Source organism: Mya arenaria, chromosome 16, assembly GCF_026914265.1.
Source record: "Mya arenaria isolate MELC-2E11 chromosome 16, ASM2691426v1".
Lineage (NCBI taxonomy): Eukaryota > Metazoa > Mollusca > Bivalvia > Myida > Myidae > Mya > Mya arenaria.
This window is the reverse complement of record NC_069137.1, coordinates 9,207,748-9,222,709: the sequence shown is the minus strand read 5'-3', so window position 1 is coordinate 9,222,709 and position 14,962 is coordinate 9,207,748. Positions and strand designations below refer to the sequence as shown.

At 33.8% G+C, this 14,962-nt stretch overlaps 1 protein-coding gene across 3 annotated transcripts in view; it reads right to left on the bottom strand.

Moving 5' to 3' along the window:
- Positions 1-14,962, bottom strand: part of LOC128222544 (uncharacterized) — a 144,653-nt gene that overhangs the window by 114,565 nt on the left and 15,126 nt on the right. For 2 of the 3 annotated variants that reach the window (XM_052931597.1, XM_052931599.1), the window contains exon 2: positions 5,316-5,369. The exons of the other annotated variant lie outside the window; for it this stretch is intronic. The gene's annotated coding sequence lies outside the window, so the exon portion shown is untranslated. The remainder of the gene's footprint in view (positions 1-5,315; positions 5,370-14,962) is intronic. 3 annotated transcript variants of the gene reach the window in all.

Below are 14,962 nucleotides of genomic sequence, written 5' to 3'. Positions count from 1 at the left end.
TGCACTGTTCTGCGGCAATATAAAATTGATATAATTTCAGTTCAATCATGCTTAAGGAATTCCGAAATTAAGTGCATTACCCAGCAATGATCACGGTGTCACTGTAAAGGGTCAGATGGTTCAATATCTATCAAGTTTTATTAAGGAAGTCCAGACAGTACGTAAGCAGCGAATTTGATGTATGATTATCGTTGAAAGATCTCTTTTGAAACCATTATACAATGATTTGCGTCAAATTAACGACAAAGAAATAGTCGGATTTTAAATTGGTAAATAGGTAAATGAATGGCAATTATTAAAATTTCATCGATCAATTGGTCATTATATTCAAAATCCAGATCATCGTTTACATTAATTATTGACGTAGCGGTTTTCGTCGGTGCAAAAACGTTTCGTTCCAGCGATACAATCTGATAATTTCTTAACCTTTTGCGTATATTGGCTGAACATGGGTGAACAAGTTAAGTAAGTCTATGTAGGTGATGATATCTTGGTCCTGACATTTTGTTTTCTGCATTCCATATAAAAAGTTAAGCTTCATGTAATATATGTATACACGCCAGTTATGGATCGTGTAGGGCATACCCGTATTTCTCAGTCAATATGTTGAAATTTGATATAAAAAGGGATATAGTTCCTTTTCCATTGATTGGGTTTTGAATAACTACTATGGCGACAATGCCAGCAGCGACAAAAACATCGAGCTAAAAAATGAAGCCTAAACTTAGAAGTAGCATATTGCATTACCGATCATTATCCTTCACTAATTGAAAGTTCTTGTGCCAATTACAGTTCACAAATTTACACTTAAACGTTGGTTGAAGAGATATCGACCGTGTTAAATTGTTCAATAGTGTTTGCTAAAATTTAAAGTAATACAAAACGTGCATGCATACTTTACTCACTGAAAAAGATAACTCTCCGTTCTTATTCTTATAAAATGCGCACAGAATAACTTCTCTCCATAGCATGGTTTAACCATAAGTATGTAAATATAACATTATAATTTCAAGGATTACGCCTTTTGAATAATATCGAAAGATATGGAGTAGAAATTAAATCGTTAACGTAGACACAGGATAAAGAACATAAAAGGCTCAAGTAGATTGTAAATATAAAATGTTAGATATGCAATGGTAATAAAACCGTATATTATTTGTAATGCGTTGATCGTTTGACTTCTTTCAAAGCATTGGAATATTTAAGAGAACGGACAATACGTGGTGTATAATAGAATGCCGTTTTGTCAAAGAGAAATAGAAGGATTTTCAATGGTTTTGGAGAAAATGTTGTACCTCTCTCATTGTTCACGAAAGGGCCTGTGGTATCAGTGTTTAGGCCCCGAGTTATAACATGTGGTATCAGTGTGTTAGATTCTCAACATGTATGCGTTTGTGTTTGGAGCACAGTCAACACACCGAACCTTTGGCACCATGTCTTTGAAATCTCTAGAAATGTCCGACCTTCTATTTGACTCTCGTAATTAAAGTCTTTTAAAAGAGTAAATCAATCGTAATTATAATTATTACGGGTTTTGAACAACTGTCATGATTTGTAACTAGTCCAGCCAAGACTTTGGTTATGCGCTTTAACAATACTGTCAGGATATTTAAGACTCATTTAAAACAAGGATAAGATAATACATGTACACATTAACATGCACGTTCTTCTGATACAGTTAGAGCATGTTTTTTGTTATATGACGGAGGGGAGACAACGAGTTGTTGGACACGACAGTAAGAATGAGAGATATCTGCATATTTGCTGGAAAATGCAGAAGGAGGAACTAACTGTATTTTGTTGCACGAAGCAGGAGTGATGGATTACTGAAAGCTAGAACACAAACAGAAAGAGGAAATCATGGTATTTTGTTTTGCAAGGCTTCCGTAGGACTAAACTGCCTGTTGTTACACAAAGCAGAAGGGAGGAATAACTGAATTTTGTTGTACTTGGCTGGACTGGACGCTATAACAGGATACTGCTCAATTTCATGTGGTTGCAAAAGGCAATTTGGAACACAAATGCATGTTGTTGAAAGTGCAGAAGAAGCTAATCTTTGAAGTAAATGCAGAAGTAGCTTAACGTAGAAGTACATGTACAAGTAGTTACACGTAGAAGTACATGTACAAGTAGTTACACGTTGAAGTACATGTACAAGTAGCTAAACGTTGAAGTACATGCACAAGTAGCTAAACGTTGAAGTACATGTACAAGAAGCTAAACGTTGAAGTACATGTACAAGTAGCTAAACGTTGAAGTACATGCACAAGTAGCTAGACGTTGAAGTACATGTACAAGTAGCTAAACGTTGAAGTATATGTACAAGTAGCTATACGTTGATGTACTTGCAGAAATAGCTATACGTTAAAGTACGTGTACAAGTAGCTAAACGTTCAAGTACATGTACAAGTAGCTAAACGTTAAAGAACATGTACAAGTAGCTAAACGTTGATGTACTTGCAGAAATAGCTAAACGTTGAAGTATATGTACAAGTAGCTAAACGTTGAAGTACATGTACAAGTAGCTAAACGTTAAAGTACATGTACAAGTAGCTAAACGTTGAAGTACATGTAAAAGTAGCTAAACGTTAAAGTACATGTACAAGTAGCTAAACGTTGATGTACATGCAGAAATAGCTAAACGTTAAAGTACATGTACAAGTAGCTAAACGTTGAAGTACATGTACAAGTAGCTAAACGTTGAAGTACATGTACAAGTAGCTAAACGTTGATGTACATGCAGAAATAGCTAAACGTTAAAGTACATGTACAAGTAGCTAAACGTTGAAGTACATGTACAAGTAGCTAAAGGTTAAAGTACATGTACAAGTAGCTAAACGTTGAAGTACATGTACAAATAGCTATACGTTGAAGTACATATACAAGTAGCTAAACGTTGAAGTACATGTACAAGTAGCTAAAGGCTGAAGTACATGCGCATGTAGCTAAACGTTGAAGTACATGTACAAATAGTTTAACGTTGAAACAAATGCACAAGTAGCTAAACGTTAAAGTACATGTACAAGTAGATACACGTAGAAGTTCATGTACAAGTAGTTACACGTATAAGTACATGTACAAGTAGTTACACGTAGAAGTACATGTACAAGTAGTTACACGTAGAAGTACATGTACAATTAGCTAAACGTTGAAGTACATGCAGATGTTGCTAGACGTTATGAAGCGCGCAACCCGAATACGCACCACTTTAACATGTTCGGTCCCCTTTTTTATGTTGCACTCACCCCGGATACATCCAACTTTAATGCTTGCAGTCTCCTTGTTCCCTATTTATCATATCCCCGAATCACCCATCTTAACACGTACCGTCCTCTTGTTTTCTATGGATTATACCCCCGATACAACACACCTTAACACGTGCCGTCCCCTTGTTTTCTATTAAGCGCGCAGCCAGAATACGCACCCCTTTAAAACGTTCGGCCCCCTTGAATTTTATGTCGCACGCACCCCGGATACAGCCCACTTTAACACGTACAGTCCCCTTTCGTTTCTATGTTTCACACCTCCAATGCTCACCACCGACCACTCACTTAGGCCACGATTGTCGGCCTTAGAATGATCTTCAGACTCAGTGATTTCTTTTCATTAAAAAGGTTTTTTTTGTTTTGTTTTCTTGTATTTTTGTTTTGTATTTTTGTTGTTGTTTTGTTCGGTGGGGGATCGTGGGGGAAACGGCTATTTACCATTAAGACGTTTAGGGGTGGACACATACGGGTATATTCAAGATAGCGGTTTAAAAATGCAGTCGAAACTGATAGCTATGACACAAACATGTTACTTAATATATACTCATTGGATTAAAGCATTTATGCATTTCAAATAAAGTAAAACTTGAACTTAACCATTAGTTAGTAATGATATGCAAGCGTCATTGAAATATGGCTGGGAGAGCATTTATTGTTCGCGGAGCATAAACAATATCAAATGGATTACTTGGGAAGAGCCAGTAAGTTCAGCATTGCTTATTTTGGGGCATAAATTAAAGATTTTAAATTGAGCATTTACTAATTAATTGAAAAGTAAAAATAGGTTCAAGCATATTCTTTACATAAAAGCACATGTGTATAGTGCTTGATTCATAACGTACACAAACAGCCATTTCCCCCCTTAATCATTAATCATTAATCATTAACTATGATTATTTACAAATGCTGTAGTGGTTAAGGTCATCAACGCAAAAAAATGAAATTTGTTTTCAAATCTGTGCACATGGTCCGAGCTTCGTACGTGTAGCTTCAAAAATAAGAAGGTAGATCAAAATCTCACAGAAAAGATCATCCAAGAAAACAACATTGAAATGTATTTGCAAAACTGCACGCAATGTCTCAATAACAAAATGTCAAAAGATAACAGTCTTTATCATCCTAGCACAACATTAATATTTGTGTTCTAAATTGGATACATGGTCTATTGCATTGCTTATGCTTCAGAAACAAGTACATCAAAAATAGTGGAACCAGCTTTGACCCTGGGGATAATATTTAAACAAAATTGGTAGAGGGCAATCGTATGATGCCACATAACAAATATCAAAGGTCTTGGCCACTTCCTTAAGGAAAAGAAGATTTTCTTATACAAGTCTATGAAACTGATGAACTCCAGGGCGTTGCCAGTTTTGACCCCAGGGACAATCTTTTCAAAAACTTGGTGATTGACAACTGTTTAATGCTACATACAAAATATCAAAAGTGTTGGCCTAGCGGTTTCGATAAGAATATTTTCAAACATTTCTTACATAAGCTGAAAGGAAAATTGTGACCACTGGGGCGGGCCCAATTTTGACCCCAGGGGCACAATCGGAACAGACTAGAGGCTACATAAAAATATCATTTAATATGGGCCCAGGGGAATAGTTTGAATAACGGAAGAATACCACTATGCAATGTAACACAATATATGAGCTCTCGCCCTGAAGGATTTTGTCATGAAGAGTTTTAAAGTTTTTCTTTTCGGTTACATGGAAAACAAAGTTCTGCATGGAGTTCATTAATTTGTATAATTTTCAAAAAGAGCACCATCCAAGGAACTTTGATATTAGTTGTTGACGCACGTCGGACGGACGGATGACGGACGCCGGGAGTTGGGCGAAAGGACAAAGCTCAGTCTGAATACTACTAGCTACGTGCTCAGATGATCTAAACCATTAATAGCAAACCTGTTAAAGTTCTAAATCTAAGAAAGGTTATAAAAGTTATGGGCATTTTCAAGCGTGTATTATGTCGTACGATAATTATCTAATCAAAATGTATTCTTAACATGTTTTTAACAAAATAATTTGAATGACGATTACTCACCTACTTGTATTTTCAATTCCAATTACTTTGATTCAATGGCGTGCTTTCATCCAACTGAAAAATAGATTAATGACACTTAAATACTGATCCAAAGTCCATAAACGTCTGTAAGAAAATACATTATTGACACAAGTTTGACCGATATAAAAGTCTTTTGTATATGATAATTATAGTTTTAAAAGACCAAACCAACCAAACAAATATATAATTGCATTCTCGAGGCGGTCAATGCTACCCAATTTATTGTAGAAAAAAAGACATGTCTTGTAACCTCGAATTTTTTAGGAGAAAAGAAAAAAATACACCAGTTGAGATTTATATTTATTATCTAAATTTGATAAAGCATCTGCTAATAGTCTGTTTCAATCAACATCCAGGCCCAAAGTTAAAACAATCTGACACATTTCAAACCTAAGACATTATTTTTATGAATAATGTAATTCATGTTTCCGGCTTCAAAAAGTATAGCAAAAACAGTAGGAGAAAATAAAGTTCATGTAGTGTAATGTGTTGATATTTCTTTTATTCGTTGCGTTTATACGTCACTAACAGCGCTGCACGAGTCGACGAACCATAATATATCTTCAATACAACTCTATACAATACATCTCAGTCATACGGTGAAATATGCATTGCACTAGATGGATAGGTTATACAAATAATTAAGAAGAATCATGATATTGATGTAAGCGACATGTACCAAGGTTGTGTTTCTTCGTCAGGATATAACTATTCTTATTTACTCATATGAACAAGCTATCAAGAGCTCAAAGTGTTATAAAGAGGACTATATATATCTAGGGATTCAAAGGTACTGTTGTTTAAACGCTATCTTATTTCTCTTGAACCAAAATTATGGAAAATAATATATTGATCACTTAGAGGTCACTGACCAAAACAAACATGGCGTCCCGCTCGTATTCCTGATGGAATATGAACTATTCGGTTCGAGAAAACCCGAGAAGCATGAATGGATCGGTCATACAGAACTGTTCAAAGCCATTGCAACAAAGATTGAATCTACCCACATAAAAGGTTTACAGAGAATTCGCAACATGTGGCGTTTATATCTTGATAATTTAGATGACAAGGTGAAGTTAATGGCAGATGGGGTTCCTTTTAGGGGTAAACAGTTACGCGTGCTAGCTACAAACCCGGGTAGATTAGACGGGGAAATCACTGTACGTGTACGAGTAAAGAACATTCCACTGTCTGCCGATGATGGAATCATTACAAGAAGCCTTACGCTGCGTAACGCTGAGGTTATACAAATTATCCGCGAAAAATTGCGAATTGACGGCCGTTTAACAAATTGTGAAACAGGCGATAGGTTATTCATAGTAAAAGCCTCCTCCCTCAAGGAACCCCTACCAAATTTCATGTATTTCGGCCAATTTGTAGGTCGGGTCATCCACTATGTCCAAAATAAGACTGGCAACCAGCTAGAGCTAAAGTGCACAAAATGTCTTCAAACAGGGCACAAATTCAAAGAGTGTGTCAATGAGTGGGTTTGCTCCAAATGCAATCAATCTGGACATAAGCAAAACGAGTGTCAATATGAATCAGCGACCGAATCCGACGGCGAAAGTTCCGAGGACGAATCATCAGTTTCGTCAGATGAAACAACAGTATGTTCCTCTCCAACGCGAAAGCAAAGCTCTCCGAAAAAGCAAGCTGCTAAACGTCGGGTAGCCAGTCTAAACAGAACATCTTCCTCGAGAACTCCGAGCGCAGGTCAGCAGAAAATAGAACAGTTTGTAACGATGTCAAATACTAGTAACATGAATGACACTCCCAATAAAGGCAAACAAGGACTTGCTCCAGAACGTTCTCCCCCCACTCCTACGGAGGTTATTCACGATCAAGAGACAAGAAGAGAAAAGAAGACCAAGAAGAAGAAAAAATAGTGTGTTTTAATATATATATATATATATATATATATATTTATTTATTTATTTTTTAACAAAAGTTATGTTCATCATATACAACAAATTATGTGATGTTCATTTGTCTCTTTGTAATAAAAACAGACATAAAGAATAGTAAAGACCACATAACAGTAATAAATATAAAAATATATATGTATATGTATTTGTATATGCGTATGTATATGTACATATATATTTGTATGTATGTGCGTGTATATATATATATGTATATAAGTACATGCCTATATATGTATAGATATTAGTACATAGGAAAAAATATAAAAAACCCATGCGTTTATCTTTATTATGCATCTATATCAAAATGTTTATATTAAATGAAGAATATGGGCATTCCATATATATCAATGTAAAATATTGCACAAAGATTATTTTTTTAAATGTATAAGGCATTTTGCATAGGTAAATTTAAATAATATAAAATATTGCAACAAGTTTATATATTGCACTATACGAACTTGTCTTGTTTTGTTGTAGTTTTTTTAATTACAAAACTTGACCGACAAACAAACTTAATTTGTTTGGCCTTACGTTTGTCCAATATCTGTACCGATTTTTCACTCAGGTGGCAAGTACTATATTGAACCCAGTTCTAACTGACATTAAATTTGACGATACTTAAAACCTTTTAGCACTGAATGCAAAGTTCATCGTTATTTATACTAAATATTGCAATACATTCATACTAAACTCTGTTTTGTACAAACAAACCATTATACATATCTTGTTTTGACCGTATTACTGTTAAACCGAATTGTTTACCTTTTGATAGAAATCTAGATACGAAACGATACCTCTTAACAAATTGTACTTTGTATATTTTTCTTATTTCAGGAATTGCAATGCACATATCAATATTTTTATATCAAAATACTGACTGGTTTTGCTATGTCTATCCTATTGATGTTACACCTGATTGTTTATCTTTTGACAGAAATCTAGATTCACATTTCTATACATATTTAATTTACTTCATTCGAAGTTCATTTTTCAACTGTGTACTAGGAATTGAATATGATGGTTCCTTTCGCAATTCTTAACTTTTGCCTTTCGTATTAAGGTTGCTTCTCTAAAGGACTTAACCAACGTTATGATTTAGATATCCGTCAGAATCCTTACTAAACGTCAGAAATAAGTAACAACGTAATCAATTGTTAAATATCAATTAGCTTTAAAATGCAACATCATATAATTCACTTTATATCGCTTAACGTTCAAGGTTTAAGAGATAGAAATAAACGTGCACGTGTAATTCAATGGCTTAATAATCAAAAGGCAGATGTTGCCTTTTACAAGAAACTCATTTACTGACAATACAGACCATCATATAAGGGACGAATTTAATAATTGACGATTAGTAAATAGTTACGGGGAATCAAACAATAAAGGATGTTCTACTTTAATAAAATATGACCTCCAGTGCAATATATTAGACCAAATTTGTGATTGTAATGGTAGATACATCTTATTAAATCTTAAAATACTTGAAAATACATATACACTAGTAAATCTGTTTTCGCCGAACAAGAAAAAAGAAAGAAACGACTTTTACTTAACTTATCAAATGTTATTTTGGAGAAATGCTTAGGGATTAAAATAATCGGCGGCGATCATAACGATACGTTAAACATAAATGACAGAATAACCAAATCACAACAATCAGATGTTGTAACTGTTAAGAACTTAACACGCCTTATCAAAACTCATAAATTGTGTGATATTTGGAAAGTCCTCAATTCAAATAAATGTCAGTTTACTTGGCGACGTAAGAATGAGACAGAAAAAAGCAGAATTGACTATTGGCTTATCGACCACAACTTCACTCCTCAAGTATTTTCAACAGACATCAGACCCGCAATAATACAAACAACAGATCACATGGCCATTTCACTAAAATTTAAATTACCTAATACACGTGGTCCTGGCTATTGGAAATTCAATAACTCTCTTCTCGAAAACAAAGAATACAAAGCCAAAATTAAAAATATTCTTAATCAGCAAATTCAATCGAATGTTAACCCTCAAGCAAAATGGGAATTTTGTAAAATAGAAATTAGAAATCAAACAATCCAATTTTGTAAACGTCTTTCAAGACAAAAGCATAATCATCTGACTAAATAAGAAAAAGAACTTAAACTATTGTACGAGGATAACGATAAAGAACGACATGAAGCAACTAGCATACAAATTAACATGATCGAATCAGAAATAAATGATATATATAAAAGTAAGGCGACCTGTGCTCAAATACGCTCAAAAATAGACTTTATTTAGAAAGGCGAAACAAATTCTAAATATTTCCTTAATCTAGAGAAATCACGTCAAAGCAGAAAAGTTATTAATTCAATACTTGTTGATGGAGACAGAGTCTTTGAAACAAAACAAATATTAGATGCAGAAGTTAATTTCTATACGGATTTGTACACCACAAAATATAAAGACAACGTGGAATATACTCAATATATAACCGATGTTAACATACCTATCACTTTGGAACCAAATTTATCTGATAAATGCGAAGGCAAAATAACTCACGAAGAAACGACTGCAGCGCTCAATGAAATGAAACTGAATAATAGTCCTGGACTTGATGGTCTGACAGTTGAATTTTATTAAGCCTTTTGGTCTATAATTGGAAATCTTGTCATTAATTCTTTTAACGAAAGCTATGAAAAAGGCGAATTATCTTTTACTCAAAAACAAGGAGTTTTTTCGCTATTGTATAAAAAGGGTGATCCCGAAAACCTTGAAAATTGGCGTCCAATATCCCTTTTAAATATCGACTATAAACTAGCGGCAAAGATTTTAGCAAAACGCATGCAATTAGTCCTACCGAAGATTATAAGTTTTGATCAGCAAGGTTATATCAAGAACAGAAATATAGGTTTCAATAGACGACTTATAGATGACGTCATAGATTATACTGATCTTTATAACAAAGAGGTTGCGATTCTATTTTTAGACTTCAAAAAAGCCTTTGACACAGTAGAATGGCCTTTTATGGTCGACATATTGAAAAAATTCGGCTTTAAGAACTCGTTTATAAGATGGGTTAAGACTCTTTATTGCAATATTACGTCCAAAATAGTAAACAATGGATGGATATCAGACTCATTCTATTTACAACGTGGCGTTCGACAAGGCTGCCCTCTTTCTGCTCTTCTTTTTATTATAGTTATTGAAGTTTTATTAATTAAACTGAAACAATGCGAAACATATGAAGGTATAAAAGTAAAATAAAACACCATTAAAGTTACCCAACTAGCAGACGATACTACTTTATTTCTTAAAAACCATATAGAAATACCTATTGTTTTAGAATTAATTGATACCTTTGGAAAACAATCGGGTCTTAAACTTAACAAGATGAAAACGTTAGGTCTCTGGATAGGCAAATCGAAAACTCAACCCGTCACTATGTTACATGGTGTACAATTTACTACAAAACATATTAAATCTCTTGGCGTCTACTTTGGAAATAATAAAAATGAATGTGTAAACCTAAGTTGGACCGACAAAATCGAAAAGTGTAAGCAGCAAATTAACACTTGGAGTAAACGAAAACTTACATACTTTGGAAAAATAACGGTCATAAAAACCTTACTTTTTCCCAAGCTTGTTTACTTAGCTCAAAATATTGTAACTCCCGATAATATTTCTAAGATAATTAATTCAATGATCTTCGAGTTTTTCTGGAACGGAAAAAAAGATAAAATCAAACGTAAGACAGTTATTGGTAACAAGCTTGAAGGTGGTCTAGATATTCCAGATTTCATGTTATTTTCTAAAGCCATGAAAATAAAATGGGTAACCCACCTTATCAGTACAACTAGCGCAAGCTGGAAAACAATACCATCTCTTATGTTTGACCAATTCGGCAAGAACTTCCTAATTTTCTACATGAACATTGACTTTATCAAGTCCTTACAACCACTTACAAACAAATTGAGCCTTTTCTTATAAAGACTTACTGTCAATATGGATCCACTTTTCACAAATGTCTGTTCATCAAGACAAAATGTCTAACACATTTTATAATATTAGGAAGGAAATAATCTGGGGTAATGAATTCATAAAATATAATTACAAAAGTCTCTTCTTCAAAACCTGGATTGATTCAGATTTGTTTTTCATTAATGACATAATTTCAAACAGCGGTGACATAGAAACACATTTAATTTTGAATAAACTTAAAAACAAAACAAACTGGATGGCAGAAATTTATACGTTAAAAAATTATTTACTAGCTAACTGGAAAAAATATTGTTGAATCAAATGAATCATTAAATACTAGAGTTAACACACAGCTAGAAATAAAGATTCAAAATAAACCTCTAACCGAAATGACAAATAAAGAAATTTACCAGCTTTTTATCAGGCAAGTTTTTGAAAAACCGTCCATTCATGGTTACTGGAATCGCAGTCTTCGAGAAAAAGTAGAATGGAATTCATGGTATTATATAAATCATAAATGTATTGTTGACAATAAAGTTAAACAGTTCAAAATTCAACTGTTACATAATCTTGTGGCAACTAACCTGAATTTATTCACGTGGAAATTGAGAGACTGTCCTTTATGCATATATTGCCATGAAGTAGAAGATTATGAACATTTTTTTATACAGTGTTCTACTTTATCAACTTTTTGGAACACCATAAATTCTTTGTTTAAAAAATGTGGTATAAACAAACATCTCAACAACATAAAATACATCTTGGATATAAGATATACCAAAAAGAATATAATTGCGTCAATATTGTATTGAGCCAAATCTGCTACTGTATTTATAAAGCATACTTCAACAGTGATAGGAGAGCAAAACACATTGTTATTTTGAATCATTTATTTTATGATTTGCTTACTTTACAGACGTTCTGAAAGAAAACAAATGTGAATGTTTGTTTTCTGAATGAGTTTATTAACAATACTAAACACATTATCTAGCAATATATTGAAGATGTGTATATTAATGACAGTTCTATGTATCATGTTATATGTATAGCTGTACGATTGTGTATTCGTCTAAAGAAATAAACGGACTGTGAGTAATTGCAGTTCCAAAGAGAAAAAAAGAAGAATCATGTTGATGGTTTGATTTTCAGTAATTTGAGTCTATTATAAAGGCTTGTAATGTATTATTTATTAGGTTTATATTTCTGATCTTGTAATTATCGATAAGTATTGAGAACAGTTAAGTTATTGCAAAACCAGTGTAATCCCAAAAGAAGACTCGGGTTTCAAAACGACTCGTATTTCACTGACATTGAAAAGCGGTAATCAAATCATTTATCGGTAAGGCTATTTTGATGCGTGAGTTATTTGTTTGAGGTTTTTGTAGTTGTGTATGAAACGTTTATACATTTCTGTCTCTAATTCATTGTCATTAAGGCCCTTGTCTTGTGTCTCTGAACAAAGTAAAGTTATAACTGTGCTCGTCTCTGTAATTTCCATTGTATATGTGCGAGTAAACACCGCAAGGTACACAGCATAGTAAGAAATCATTTGCATCTGTATGGCAGTAATCTCGAAAATGGGATAACATAGTTACAAAGGACAGGCGTTTTGTATCGAAAATTTTGCGGATGATTAGTATTTTAATATTGTGCTGTCATCGTTGCGGGGTGCTGCCTTTAAAGCAAAACATGATGAAGTAGATGACTAGGAAAGGAAAAGCCCAATGCATTTTCCCTGCTTTGTTGTGCCTCAGAATAAATACATTAATCGAGAGGATGTCCACTATCCTCGGTACATTGGCTGAATGACGCCGATTCAGTAAGTGTCACTTGTAAACATTTTGTGATTTGGTCATTAAAGAGATTTAAAGTGTTTCCTTTCAGTTTCGTGCCAACCAATGTTTTGCATGGAATTTATTTATTTGTATAATTTTAAAAAAAGAACACCATCCAAAGATAAGTGAAGTTTAAACTAAATTGGCCAGATGGTCTAGGAGGTGATGACGTTAGTTGTTGACGAACGATGGACGGACGGACGACGGACGCTGGGCGTTGGGCGATAGGAAAAGCTCAGACTGAACACTACTAGCTACGTGCTCAGGTGAGCTAAAAACCTATTTAACCTGGTCTCTAATCAAGGTGTTTTGTTTAATTGTTTTTTTTATTTGAATGGTTTTATAGACAACCATTAACATTCTTAAATACACAATAAGGATTTTTCTGACTTCAAAATAATATTTGAATGATATGAGATATATCATTTAAGTAAGGTGGCATATTATAACTTAAATAAGTTACGCGAATCTTATTACTTTAACCAGTTAGTATGTAACTTATTGAGTGGAATTCACAAACCATAACTAGATTAAATGTTAGCGCCTGAATCTGGAATGCATTTATAGCTAAGTGGTAACACGAATATTACGTTCAACAGTTAGTATGTAACTTATTAAGTGGACTTTACAAACCATAACTAGATAGGCAGTTACTGCTAGAACCCCAAAGTGCATTTATATCTGTGGTATATATATAGGTGGTAACATGAATGTTAACACGTTAACCAGTTAGTATTACATGGACTTCACAAACCACATATAACCTGTTAATGTTTTACATCTAAAAAGGTAACAGGTTGCACTTCTGGGCACTTCCAAGACTGTATTTAGTCTTATTATAATCATCTTACCTAAGAATTAACGCGAATATTAACTAGATAGCTAGATAATTATCGCCAAAATTAAGTGGTTAAACCGAAACAACTCGCTAACGTTAACAAGCTATCTTAAGGCAGGTATATGCCACTATACATAAGGATGGTGTATTAAGTCAAGTATCTAAACAATATGGGTTCAAGTTCACAAGTAAAAATCTAGTATCAGTCTAAATTTACTGCATGTGAACGAAACCTACAATGAGACATGATTACGTAAAAATAAACGCTGTGCACTTGCTTATCCCATATATATGTTTCTTCTACTAACAGCAGAAATAAATACAGTCTCGCGCGGTATTCACTGATGTTTGTAAACCAGATGTGTTTGAACCGAAGCTACAAGTTCGAGGGTTTATCCATTCTAGTACCAGGAGTGGTATTTATTAGCCACCTTAGGTTAACGTTATGCTCCTACATTATTAACTTCATTCTGTATAAGAGAGTTATTACTTGCACATTATCCGATTTGCAACATGGTTCTTAGAATTAAGAATAATACTAAATAGCACCTCGGGTGGATTGGATATAAGATACAAGTAGCTAAACGTTGAAGTACATGTACAAGTAGCTAAACGTTGAAGTATATGTACAAGTAGCTAAACGTTGAAGTACATGTACAAGTAGCTAAACGTTGAAGTATATGTACAAGTAGCTAAACGTTGAAGTACATGTACAAGTAGCTAAACGTTGAAGTACATGTACACGTAGCTAAAGTTGAAGTACATGTACAAGTAGCTAAACGTTGAAGTGTATGCACAAATAGCTAAACGTTGAAGTCTATGCACAAGCAGCTAAACATTGAAGTATACGCACAAGTAGCTAAACGTTGAAGTATATGCACAAGTAGCTAAATGTTCAAGTACATGTACAAGTAGCTAAACATTGAAGTATATGCACAAGTAGTTACACGTAGAAGTACATGTACAAGTAGTTACACGTAGAAGTACATGTACAAGTAGTTACACGTAGAAGTACATGTACAAGTAGTTACACGTAGAAGTACATGTACAAGTAGTTACACGTAGAAGTACATG